The 11,988-nt window shown below is 25.6% G+C and overlaps 1 pseudogene; it reads right to left on the bottom strand.

Moving 5' to 3' along the window:
- Positions 1-710: 710 nt before the first annotated feature.
- Positions 711-3,142, bottom strand: LOC120084572 (annotated as a pseudogene).
- Positions 3,143-11,988: the final 8,846 nt, after the last annotated feature.

Below are 11,988 nucleotides of genomic sequence, written 5' to 3'. Positions count from 1 at the left end.
TGGACTAGTCCCATTATCCACCAAATCGTACAAAGATGCGAACTACCATCATTGATATGCAATCAGAAAATTGACAATTAGATTCGAATTACTATTAAAGTAAGCGATTACCCCTCAAGTTATAATAGATAGCCCAACAAATTACAAACGATCACCCATATTAATGTAAGTAATCCTTTATTATTATATAAACAATCACTTACATTATGGTGGGTGATCTTCTATCTTTATGAAAGCGATTTTGGAAGAAAAATACTATGTAAACACTTACATTCTTTTTCGTTTCTGGTTCTGACGAACGTGGATGCTCTATACCTAAAGAGAAAATGAACTGAATGAAGATGAAAACGATCGAAAATGAGAATGTTGGACTGGAACTCCGAGAGAACAATGGGTGAAGAAGTTGAGGAGTGCGATTGAAAGTGAATAACTGAGAATGACCTTCCATGAATAACATTCAATATTGTTGGTAATATTAGTTGAGAATAAATGTTCTGGTGAAATGTTGGTGTTGCATTGAATACATCTGTTAAATCGCTGAAGAAATCGTTGAAAGAGAATGAAGGTAGGCGGGTTGAGAAGAGGTTTTAAATTTGAGGATAAATCTGGTATTTCACATGACATAAAAGATCAATGGTAATAAAAAAAATTAAAGAGGTCGAAATTTTTTTGCTTTTTGGGCCATTCTATGAATTTTTTTTAGGGCTAAATCAATTTAACTTCATGTATTTTCGAATCTGCCATATTCTCGGTTAATCAAATTAACCTTCAACCCGTTCTTCATGTAGAAAGTTAGGGCAAGCTTTGGCTCCACCGGATGGTCCGTCACCACTGCCACTAGATACCGGTTGATGATTGAAGTGGCGACGTATATCATTTGATAGTATACAAAATCCTTTTCGAGACAAAGCCGAGGGCTACCATTGAAGGCGGTGAATCAATATGCCGATTCGCTCATGAATCCACCATCTCTCATCCATCTCTCAGGTTTGAATTCGCGACAATCTTTCCCCCAAATTGCTTCCATTCTTCCCATCGTGTATATTACATAGATGATTTTCGTTCCTTTCTTCAGAATTGTTCAGTCTGGGAATACATTGTCCTCCACAACTTGAGTCAGACGGATAATTGATTAGATTTCTAAAATTTACTTTCGAAATATTAATGTGAATGAGTAATTATTAGTTACCTCTTTGTGATCTACTCGAACTGATGGATACAATCTTAAGGCTTCGAAAATGGCGACGTGCAAATACTCCATTTTCTTGATTTCCTCTGGTTTGAACACTAATGAATCGAATCAAAGCTCTCTGGTTTTGGCCTCTTCTCATTCGCCAACGATTCTACAAATTTTTGCTAGAATTTTGTCTTCTACATCGGAATTTTGATCGAGCAACCAAAAGAACCAACTCAATGCTACGGAAGATGTATCTCTTCCGGCAAGTATAAAATTGACGCAAATATCTCTGAGAAACTTGCCGGAAAATGGCCACCCTTGCTCATCTCTTAACCTCGTGAATATGGTTATTAGATCGAATCTTTGGTTATCGGCTTGCGTTTGTGCCATCATAGAGAGTTATCTCTTTCATGTTTGAATCACGTTCTCTGCATATTCATCGACGGATTTGATCGATTGCTTCAGCTTCTTTTCCATTCATAAGTTCGAGTACTGCTTAAAATTAAATTATTTAATTAATATTAATTATAGATTTTTTCTTCTTTTTCGAAATAGAGTTTTTTCTTAGTATAGTGTCTGAAAAATTATGAGATTATACTAATGTTTCTTGATGTATATATATAATATATAAGAAATTACACATAACATTTCAAATTTTCATTGATACTTTGTTGTCTCAAACTTAAATGAAGTTTTATTTTCAAACACTTCTAATAAACTAATTTTAAACAAAAGAAATAAAGTATGTTAAGATTAGAAAAAGAAAATACCTCATGACTTTCCGTACAAAAGTAGGTGTGATGAAACATAGATCAGTGGCATCCTCAAATGCGTTAGCAAATGGAATCCTGGCAAGCCACCGCGCGATCATACACACATCGTCAAGCGTCCTCCAGGTGGCTCGAGATCCTATGAGATTTTAGGTAAAATTTTGATAAAGAAGTTTTCATATAGAAAATATTATTTAAATTTTATTTTTCTTACCTTTTGAGATGTAAAATTATGTATTACATTTTGATAATCTAAATTCATTAATATATCATTTTTAATAGGTAATATGATTGATCCAATTAATTGACCTTATATAAGATAATCCAATTTAATCTTTCTTGCAATATAGTTGACCTTATATAAGATTTAATTGTAATTTTGAAATGCTTCTTTCCGCAGAAGAAAACGTTACTGATATTGTTATTAATATTTTATAAGTAATATATGCATTTGGAAAAAAAAGCTACTTTTTTTTATATAATTTAATATTTTAATAGGACAATCAACTTCATTTTGCAAGATTTCTCATAATATTTTTAATTCAAAAAATAAATCTAAACCATCAATGTCAGAAAGTGTATCATGTTTAATGTATTTTCAAGATTAATACAATATTTTTTCAAATTGTCATCACTCTAATGACTTTAACATTTTCATATCAAATAAGGAGTTAAAGATATTTTCGTATACTTGAAATTGATCAAATCTATTTTTAAGTGAAGAAATTGTTTGATTTAGTATAGTAAAAGTATTCAATTCTAAAATAATCTTAGGTGATCGTGTTTCTTCAATGTTAACATTCTCATCAAATTTTTTCCATCATTCATTTTTCACGAAATATTGGTTGTATTTTCATATCATTTGCAATTTCTTTAGCTGAAATCATAACATTTGTGAATCCATTTTTTCATATTTTTCTAAAAATGAAACTAAACCTTTCAAGTTATCTAAAGCAACATCAATATGCATATCTTTATGTTGTAAGACTTTACTCATGGAATTTACAGCAAATAAGATATACCATATAGTCATGCCTAACAAGAATTCAAAATTTTCAAATTCATAAGTAGCTAAACAATTAGCTTCACTTTTCACTTTAGGATCTTCACTAGTTTCTCTTGATTTTAATAAACCATTTCTTTTTTGAGGCACTTGAAATCTTATTGCTTTAACACTTTCAATCGACTTCCCCATCGTGTTTATGACAATGGTTTGATAGTCAAGTTGGTTATGTGATCTATTATTTCATCATTTCATTACTTTTACTTCCAATAAAAAATTTATCGAGAGCACATTTTTTATATTCAATCACTTTTTCTATTCTTCTTTTCTTCTTGAGCTTTTCATATTCAGATTCATATTTTATAGTAGACATATTGGTATTCTAACTATGCAAATAGAAATAAACCTTAGATGTTAAGGTATTGAACAATCAATCATATGAAATAATTTTTTTTCCAAAAAAAAAAAAAGTAAAAGAACTTGAACGAAAAAAATCTATAACTTTGAAGCAGCTGGATTGAGTTGGGAAAATAATTTCTGCTTTAGCAATCGATAATCAAACTTGGACTCGTGAGGCCATATAGAATATCAATAAAAATCTGAGCATTGAGAGAGGTTTAAAGAGTAAGAGAATTCAACTTTAAATGAATCTAACCTACCATAAGTAATATATTGTTTTAAGGGAGTTGTATTAATGGTTGAGATTTTAAAGAAAATTTGAAAGGAATTATGAATAAAAAGACTTGAATTATAAAGAATTAGTCTTTATTATGAAAATATTCTTAATATTTAATGAGATCTCTTACACATATTGATCGTTGAATTAATCCAAAATCAATTTTTTTATATATAAACTATAAAGATTAATAGTTACATAATAAAAATTAACATTTAATTTTAAAGAGGTTTTTCATATGATAAGGATTCAATTGTTACAATTTTTAAAATATAGGGACTATAAAGTGTTATTTACTAAAATTTAAGGATTAGTTTGTTACAAATTTAAAAGTTCTGACTAATTGTCAACTAAAGTTTAAGGACTAAATTGTTATTTTAATGAAAGTTTAGGAGTCAGAAGTGATTTTTAACCGATACATAATTATCTTTTCTTTTACGTATCATTCGAATTTATTTGGAAAACAGTTTTTTTTTAAAGCAAAACAATTTATTTGGGTAACTTCAGTAATTTGAATTTGGGTGGAAGTTCAAAGGCTTTGGAAGTCAATTTTTGGGGGACAAGGTGTGGGGAAATTATAACATTCTTTCTTTGGTTTTTGAGTGTTCATTTGCTTTCTAGAATGGGAGGGTGAGTGTGACTTAGGGGTTGTCATGGATTGGATTGGGTTGAAAGACGTTTTAAACCTTAAATTTCTTCAACTCAAATAATCATTATTGAAAAAATAAACTCAACTCAACCCAACCATGAAATATTCGGGTTGAATTGGTTCGGGTTAATCGGGTCATTTGTTTAAAATTTTATTTTAAAAAGAAGCACAACGTAAATATGTAAAAATCTTATTTAATTATTTTCATATATTGAATTAAGATTAACAACTCAATTTTAATTTATATAGTGAAAATTTTCTTTCTAGAATGCAAATAAACTACTTTTAAGGGTTATTGAATAATAGATTATTTAAAAAATATTGTAATTAAATAAAATTAAAATCAATATATGTATAAATAATTGTGTTATAAGTAATAAAAAATATATTTTAAAGTTAATAATAAATTCAGGTTGGTTTGGGTTATACTAGGTGAACCCATGAACCAATCCAACCCATAAAATTTTCATTTATTTGAATCTAATCCAACCCAAATGAGTTGATATCCAAACCGTACGGAGTGGGTTGGACTGATCGCTTTTTCAGGTTATCGAATTTTTTTAACACCCCTAATGTGACCGATGATCTACTAATTAATTAATTCCAAGCCCTAATTTTAGTGGTTGGTTTTTCCCACTAAATTTTCTCGAGTGGACCATTTTTCTAAATTAATTTAAGCACAAAAACAAATAGGAAATAACATTGCAAAATTGGTAAAAGTTTTTAGTTTAGAATTTGACATCTGGCAGAATAATTGTTTGTGAATAAGGTTTGTTTCTAAAAAGGGAATTTCAAAAATAAAAAAGTTTCGAATTATATATTATGTAAATATTTTAAAATATTTTTTTTTATATATTTAAAAAGACTCCAAACTAAAATATATTTATTAAAACAAAAAGAAAATTCCTCTCATAGTTGATATTTTGCAAATAACAAGATAATCAAAGTTTGAAATTAACCCAAAAAAAAAAAATTATTACCAAACGGGGCTGAAATAGAAAATGAAATGCTTACCAAATGGGGACGAAATAACTTTTGAAATTTTTTAAAAAAAATTTAAAACAAAAAACCAGTGTTTCGTTTGATAACCATTTTGTTTTTTTTTTATTTTTGATATTTAAAAATTAACCTTATTTCCTCTCCATTTTTTACAATAATTTATATAATTCTTAAGTACAATCATTGAATTCTTATGCAAATTCCAAAAACAAAAATAATTTTTAAAATCTACTATTTTTTAGTTTTTAAAATTTGGTTTTGTTTTTTAAACAATTAATAAAATATAGATAGCAAAAGAAGAAATTTGGAGGTGAAAACAGCGGTTATAAGCTTAATTTTAAAAAACAACAAATCAAAAACTAAGACCTCATTTGGTAATCATTTTGTCTTTTGTTTTTGTTTTTGAAAATTAAGCCTATAGTATTCACATTTTTTACCATGATTTGTAACATTTTTAAGTACAATGGTTGAATTATTATCCAAATTCCAAACACAAAACAACCTTTTGAAAGCTATTTTTTTTAGTTTTCGAAATTTGACTTGATTTTCTAAACCATTGATGAAAGATAAGAGATGAAGAAATTTGGAGATGAAAATAGTGTCTATAAACTTAATTTTAAAAAATAAAATGGTCACTAAAGAGGACCTAAATCATTGTAAGGCTTTATACACCAAAGTGAACTATAGATTTTGATCATATGTAGGCCAAAATTGATGGCGCCCAATATCATTCCTACATATGTCAGTATCTCTAGAAATTAATTTGTTTTAGAGCATGTTGTTTTAAAATTATCAAATCTTGGCTCAAAATCACTAAAAACAAAAACATGTCTTTAATCATTAAAATTCAATCTAATATTTGATTTTATTTATAAACTCGATTTTGATAACTAATAATAATAATAATAATTTTTTAGTGATTAACGACATGTCTGGAGTTAATTTTTAATTTGATAAATGTTATAAATTGTCTTTTTAAAATGAGTAAAAGAAGAGGGAAGGAAAGTTGAGATAGGATAGGTCGTGTTTGGTTGACAATTTGAATTATGTTTTATATTTTTAGATTTATTGAGTTCATCAAATATGTATTTGACAAACAACCTAGATTTTGTTTTTAAAAACTATTTTCGGAATTTGTTATTCATATAAGTTTTAAAATGCAAAATTATATGAATAGAGATAAAAAAATATATATATATATATTTAGAAATATATAGTATGTGCATTTTTAAAATTAAAATACGTATTAGGTATATAAATTACATAATATTACAATAAAATAATTATATAATTTTTTTAACTTAAAACATGTCCATAAATAAAGTAATAATAGTTTATTGTCGACTAATTTTTAGTGGATAACTACAACTAATTTTTTTATTTATAGATATAAATAAAATGCATTTTAAACAATTGTTTAAATTAAAATTCAGTTTCTAAATATACTACGAAAATACACATATGAAAACATCAAATGCAACTTTATTTCCATTGAATACTTTATTTTCCAATTCTCTACTAAACAAGCCACTTTTTAAGTATGTTTTAATTTTTAAAATAACACCAACTTTTAAAATAATAATAATTAAAAAAAAAAACCTTGAATAGTGTGAGAGTCATTTTAAACTTGTTTTAAAAAATTAATAAAAAGTTGATTTTGATTCTTATGAATCAAATATATATATATTATTAAAATTTTGGAGACTAAAAAAGGGTATATTTGGTAGGAAATTCATATTATATTTTATGTTGTTCAAATTTACTAAATTCAACGAATATGTATTTCATAGTCAATTTTGACTCTGTTTTCAAATTTTATTATCCAAACAATGCAAATTCTGAAACAACATATTTATGTTTTTTTTCAGTGTATTCAGATTTTGAATGTGAATTTTTAAAATGCATAATTATATTATAAGAAATACAAACATTAACAAATTTAATATTTCATGTTATAAACTCAATTATTCTCGTTAAATAAATATATACATTATATTATATATTATAAATGATATAATATAACAAGATAATAAACTAGTTCATAAATTAATTAATAATAATTTATATCCAACCTAACATTTAGTTGGTAACTATAATTAATTTTATAGTTTATAAATATATTATCGGACACATTTTGAATAATTATTTAAATTGAAATTTAATTTATGAATTTGATACTAAACCCATATTATATTTTCATTAAAAACCTTATTTTCAAAATTCAGTTTTTAGATTCTATCAAATAGACTCTAATTTTCTCCGTCTCTCAAAATCACCGTCGAAAATGTTCTTACAAAAAGATGAAGACATACAAAAAGTTAAATAGCCGTTTAAAATGTTTAATAAAATACAATTTTTTTTTTTTTCTAAATTTTTCAACTTCCATCTGGATGGCTTTCTAAAAGTTCAATTTTTTAATCAAATTTAATAATGTGATATGTGACATACAAATATTCAATCTAATTTTTTTTTATATATAAATATATTGAGGTTGAACGATTTCTATTACGTCAAAATAAATAAATATATGAAAATATTGTATTTTCCATTAACTAGATATGTTTGTCTAAAATGTGTAGTTGATAAGTCCACATCTCCGATGTGGATTTTTTTTTTTTTTAATTTTTGCTTCAATTTCCTTTTTAAATTGCTTCTTCTATTCGGGTTTTAAATTGATTTTCTTTTTTTTTTTTAATATTATTATTATCATAAAATTATAAACTATAATTGGAAGAAGCAACGAGTTTTGATGATACTCTAAAACAGTCTTAATATATATTTGGTAGTGATATTGAAAATTTTAAAATCACTTCCATCATGTTAAAGGTCTAACTTACATATATTTGTACTATCAATTTTTAGGTATGAGATTTAATTTTTCATTTTTAAATTTTATGCTAAATTCCTCTTGATTACTTGGTGATACGACACGTTAAAAGAAAAATATGCTTAGATACTTGAAAAATATATATATAAAAAAACTGCTTTTCTTTGAGTTTTTTTTTTTTTTTTTTTTTTTTTTGGATTTTTGTCTTTTTTTTAACAAATCGCTAAAAACTAAAATAAACAAAAAATTAAAGGTCTCATTTGGTGATCATCGACTTTTAATTTTTTAAGTTTTTAAAAATTGTGCTTATTTTCTCACGGTTTTTTATACTTATCTCCTTGTTTGGTACAAATTTTGAAACTTTAGGCATGAGAATATGCTTTTTCCATACATCATTTATACCCATTAATGATACATATCCAAAAAGGTCGGTTTTATTCATTTCTACTCTCTCTTCTCTTCTCTTTTAATACATTTATTTATTCTTTTATTTTTATATATTATTAAGAAGGATTAATTTAAATTATCTATTATATGAAAATTAAATTTATAAGTTATAAAATTATAATGTATGAATTTAACTAATACTATTTAATAAATTAATTAATTTAAATATATATATTAAAACAATTTGATATATATGTACTTTTTATTTTAGTTTAATAAGTTAGTTTATATATACACATATATACCTAATTTTATTTTTCAATAAATTGTCCAGAACCGAAGCAATGAAACTATCAATTAATTATTTAACTATATTTATAGTTTGTTAATGATCATTATGATTAATATAATATGAATTCATTTTTTTTATAATTATAATTAGTTTATCATTGATAAATTAGAATTCATTGGTTGTTTCATTAACTAATACATCATGATTATATAAATTCATCAAATTGATCCAATCAAATTATGTAATAAATAGCTTTAATTGTAAATTTTTCATTTTACAAATACTTATAATTAATATTATTATTTGGTTGTTAAATAATTAATTTTCTCAAAACTTTGAATTGAATTTATTGTTTATCAATAAATTTATTAAAATTTTAGAGAATTTTCATGATTAATTTTACAAATAACATTCTCATGCACATCCAAACACAATCATTCTTCATTCTCATTGATAGACTTATTATTCTCAGGCATCATTAATTATTGGGTATATATAAAACCTTAAACCAAATAACTCCTTAGATAAATACTGAAAACAAAACAAGTTTTTGAAACTACATTTTTTAGTTTCAAAATTTGGCTATGATTTTGAAATTACTCATAAAATATCAACAACAAATCATAGAAAAGAAGGTGTCGTCTATAAGCTTAATTTTCAAAAATAAAAAACCAAATAATTACCAAACGGGGCCTAAGATACCATTTTAATCTCTATACTTTGATACTTATTTTATTGTTCCTTTAATGTTTAAATTAGTCTTCGTACTTTTAAAATTCTAAAATTAAGTGTCTACTCTTGTTGTTGTTTGAGGTTAAATTCTTGAAATAAAATTTATAGTCTCTACTAGCCTTCTCTTTATAAATTCTAAAAGATATTTATGTTATGTTTTTATTAACAGAAAAACTATTATTGTTATTTTATCAAAATTGCCCCAAACCCTACAAAATAGTCCTTATAACAAACAATAATGACTGATTTTAAGACACAACTAGAGAATAAGTGACAAGACTCAATCCCGAATAAAATAGAAGGATAGAGATGGAAGAAGAAGAAAGATGGGTAAAATTAGTAGAGAGAGGAACGAGACTAAATTTTTTTTGAAAATAATTAATTTCCTAACTTAAATTGTCAATCGACTACAAAATGTTGTTGTGAATTGTGTATAGCTCATTGGGAGATGATTGAGGCATATTCTATTTGTTGGCTAGAAAATTTTTCGAAACAAATCTCTCAATTTACCGATGGTAATACACATTTTTGCTAATTTTCTTGTACTTCTCAAAAAAAAAAAAAAAAAAACTCTATTACCAAATACACATATTTTTCAAAATTTCAGGACTTAACCAATAATTTTCATCATCTTTTGAAAAGGGATGTCAAAGTGATGAACGTACACCTTTTAATTCAACTCTTCATTGGTCGAAAATATTCGATCCAAATATTGTCAACCACTTTGTTGGCCAACAAGAAGCTGCCACGTGTCACTATTCAGAATTCCAAAAAAAGCATATTCCTTCTTGGGGAAGATTCAACAGATTAAAAAAAAAGCATCTAAAGCAATCTTGTATTACGAATAATCGTTGAATCCTTGGTCAACATTTTTTTTTGGACCCTCTTTTCAAATAAATAGTGTTTTTTTTTCGATTGAATGATTAATTACCAAATTATTAAATCTTTTATTTTATTGATCTTTGGGAAAATCCAAATTTTGAGTAAACCTCACTCTCAATTTTATTTAAACATCAACTAAAGAAAAAAATATATATCTCAAGCAGAAAAAATTAGGAGAAAATGGTAATTTAGTTCAAAACATAAGGACATTTTAGGAAACAAAAATATTGACTAAACAATTCTATTTTGCCCAACTTAGGACTAAAAAGTTGAAAGTTCGCATCTTCTAATATTGAACTAAAAGAAAAAGTAAATTCTTTAATACAAAATATATAAAGATTTTCCCACTATACTTGATTTGTGTGATTTTAATTACTACTTTTTAATAATAATTCAAAAAATTTATTGAACGATATTTTTGGAGGGAATTTTATTTTTATCATGAAAACTAGTCTTTGAAATGTTTTGATAACACAATCATAAGATACTTGAAAATAATATATCACTAATAGTCTATAGAGTAATAATAATTTTAAGTTATACCTACCATATCTTTTATAATAAGATTTTCTTTTCTTATTTTGAGTGCAACTATGTGTAGTATGATTTGAGCTTTTATTTATTTATTTATTTATTTTGTCAAAGTCATGATATCTTTAAAATTAATTGATCTTTTCTTAATGGATATATATATATATATATATATATATATATATATATATATAAGTCATAACATGGTTATATATATTGTTGTATCAACTATTAGCAATACCAAATTACATTTTTATTTATCCAATATATCCAACTTTCAATGAAAATTGATATAATTTTAACCTATGGTGAACAAGGCTTAAAAAGTCAACATTGTTTTCTCAAAATCAATTTTTAAGTTAATCATGTTCCAAGTATAAATGTAAAATGTTGGGAAAACCTTATTTCTTTTGCTATTTTATATCTATGCCACAAACTTCACTCTCATCAAATTATATAGGCTTTTTATTTTTTCTATTCAATATTTAAAGAGGGATGGTTGAGTTTACCACCTAAGTAAAAGCAAAATTAAAATAGAGATATTGAATTCTAACCGACAGGTAAAAGGTTCAAATCAGTTTACTTTAATTAAATGGTCAAATCTGGATAAGTTCACGATCAATTTGGGGCATAAGAATTCGAAAATGGACAAATTGTAACCTTGGATGCACTCATTTCTCTTTTAACCCCAACTAATACAATTAGATGTCCAATTTTCCCCAGGAGACGAGACCTCAGGCGAGGATTCCTCGATTAGGTGGGAAATGGGGAGGGAGTGGAGGAAAAAAAATTTTCGTGAGCTAAACGGGGACAAGGACGGGGAATGCATTCCCCGTCCCCGTCCCCGCCTCCGGCCCCCGGCCCCAGCCCCGTCCCCGATTAGCTTTTACATATTTATTTAGTATGGTTATCTAATGTTATGTTATTATTATTATTATATAAATATTACATTTAAATTTTAAATTTGATTATTTATTGGGAAAGATAATGAATATGTTTAAATTTAGATTATATATGTGAATAATTTGATTTATATTTATTTATTTCTACTAAAAAAATTCGT

The sequence above is a fragment of the Benincasa hispida genome, chromosome 9 (genome assembly GCF_009727055.1).
Source record: "Benincasa hispida cultivar B227 chromosome 9, ASM972705v1, whole genome shotgun sequence".
Taxonomy (NCBI): domain Eukaryota; kingdom Viridiplantae; phylum Streptophyta; class Magnoliopsida; order Cucurbitales; family Cucurbitaceae; genus Benincasa; species Benincasa hispida.
Note: the sequence above shows the minus strand (reverse complement) of the source record. Positions and strands in the feature narration are given on the sequence as shown.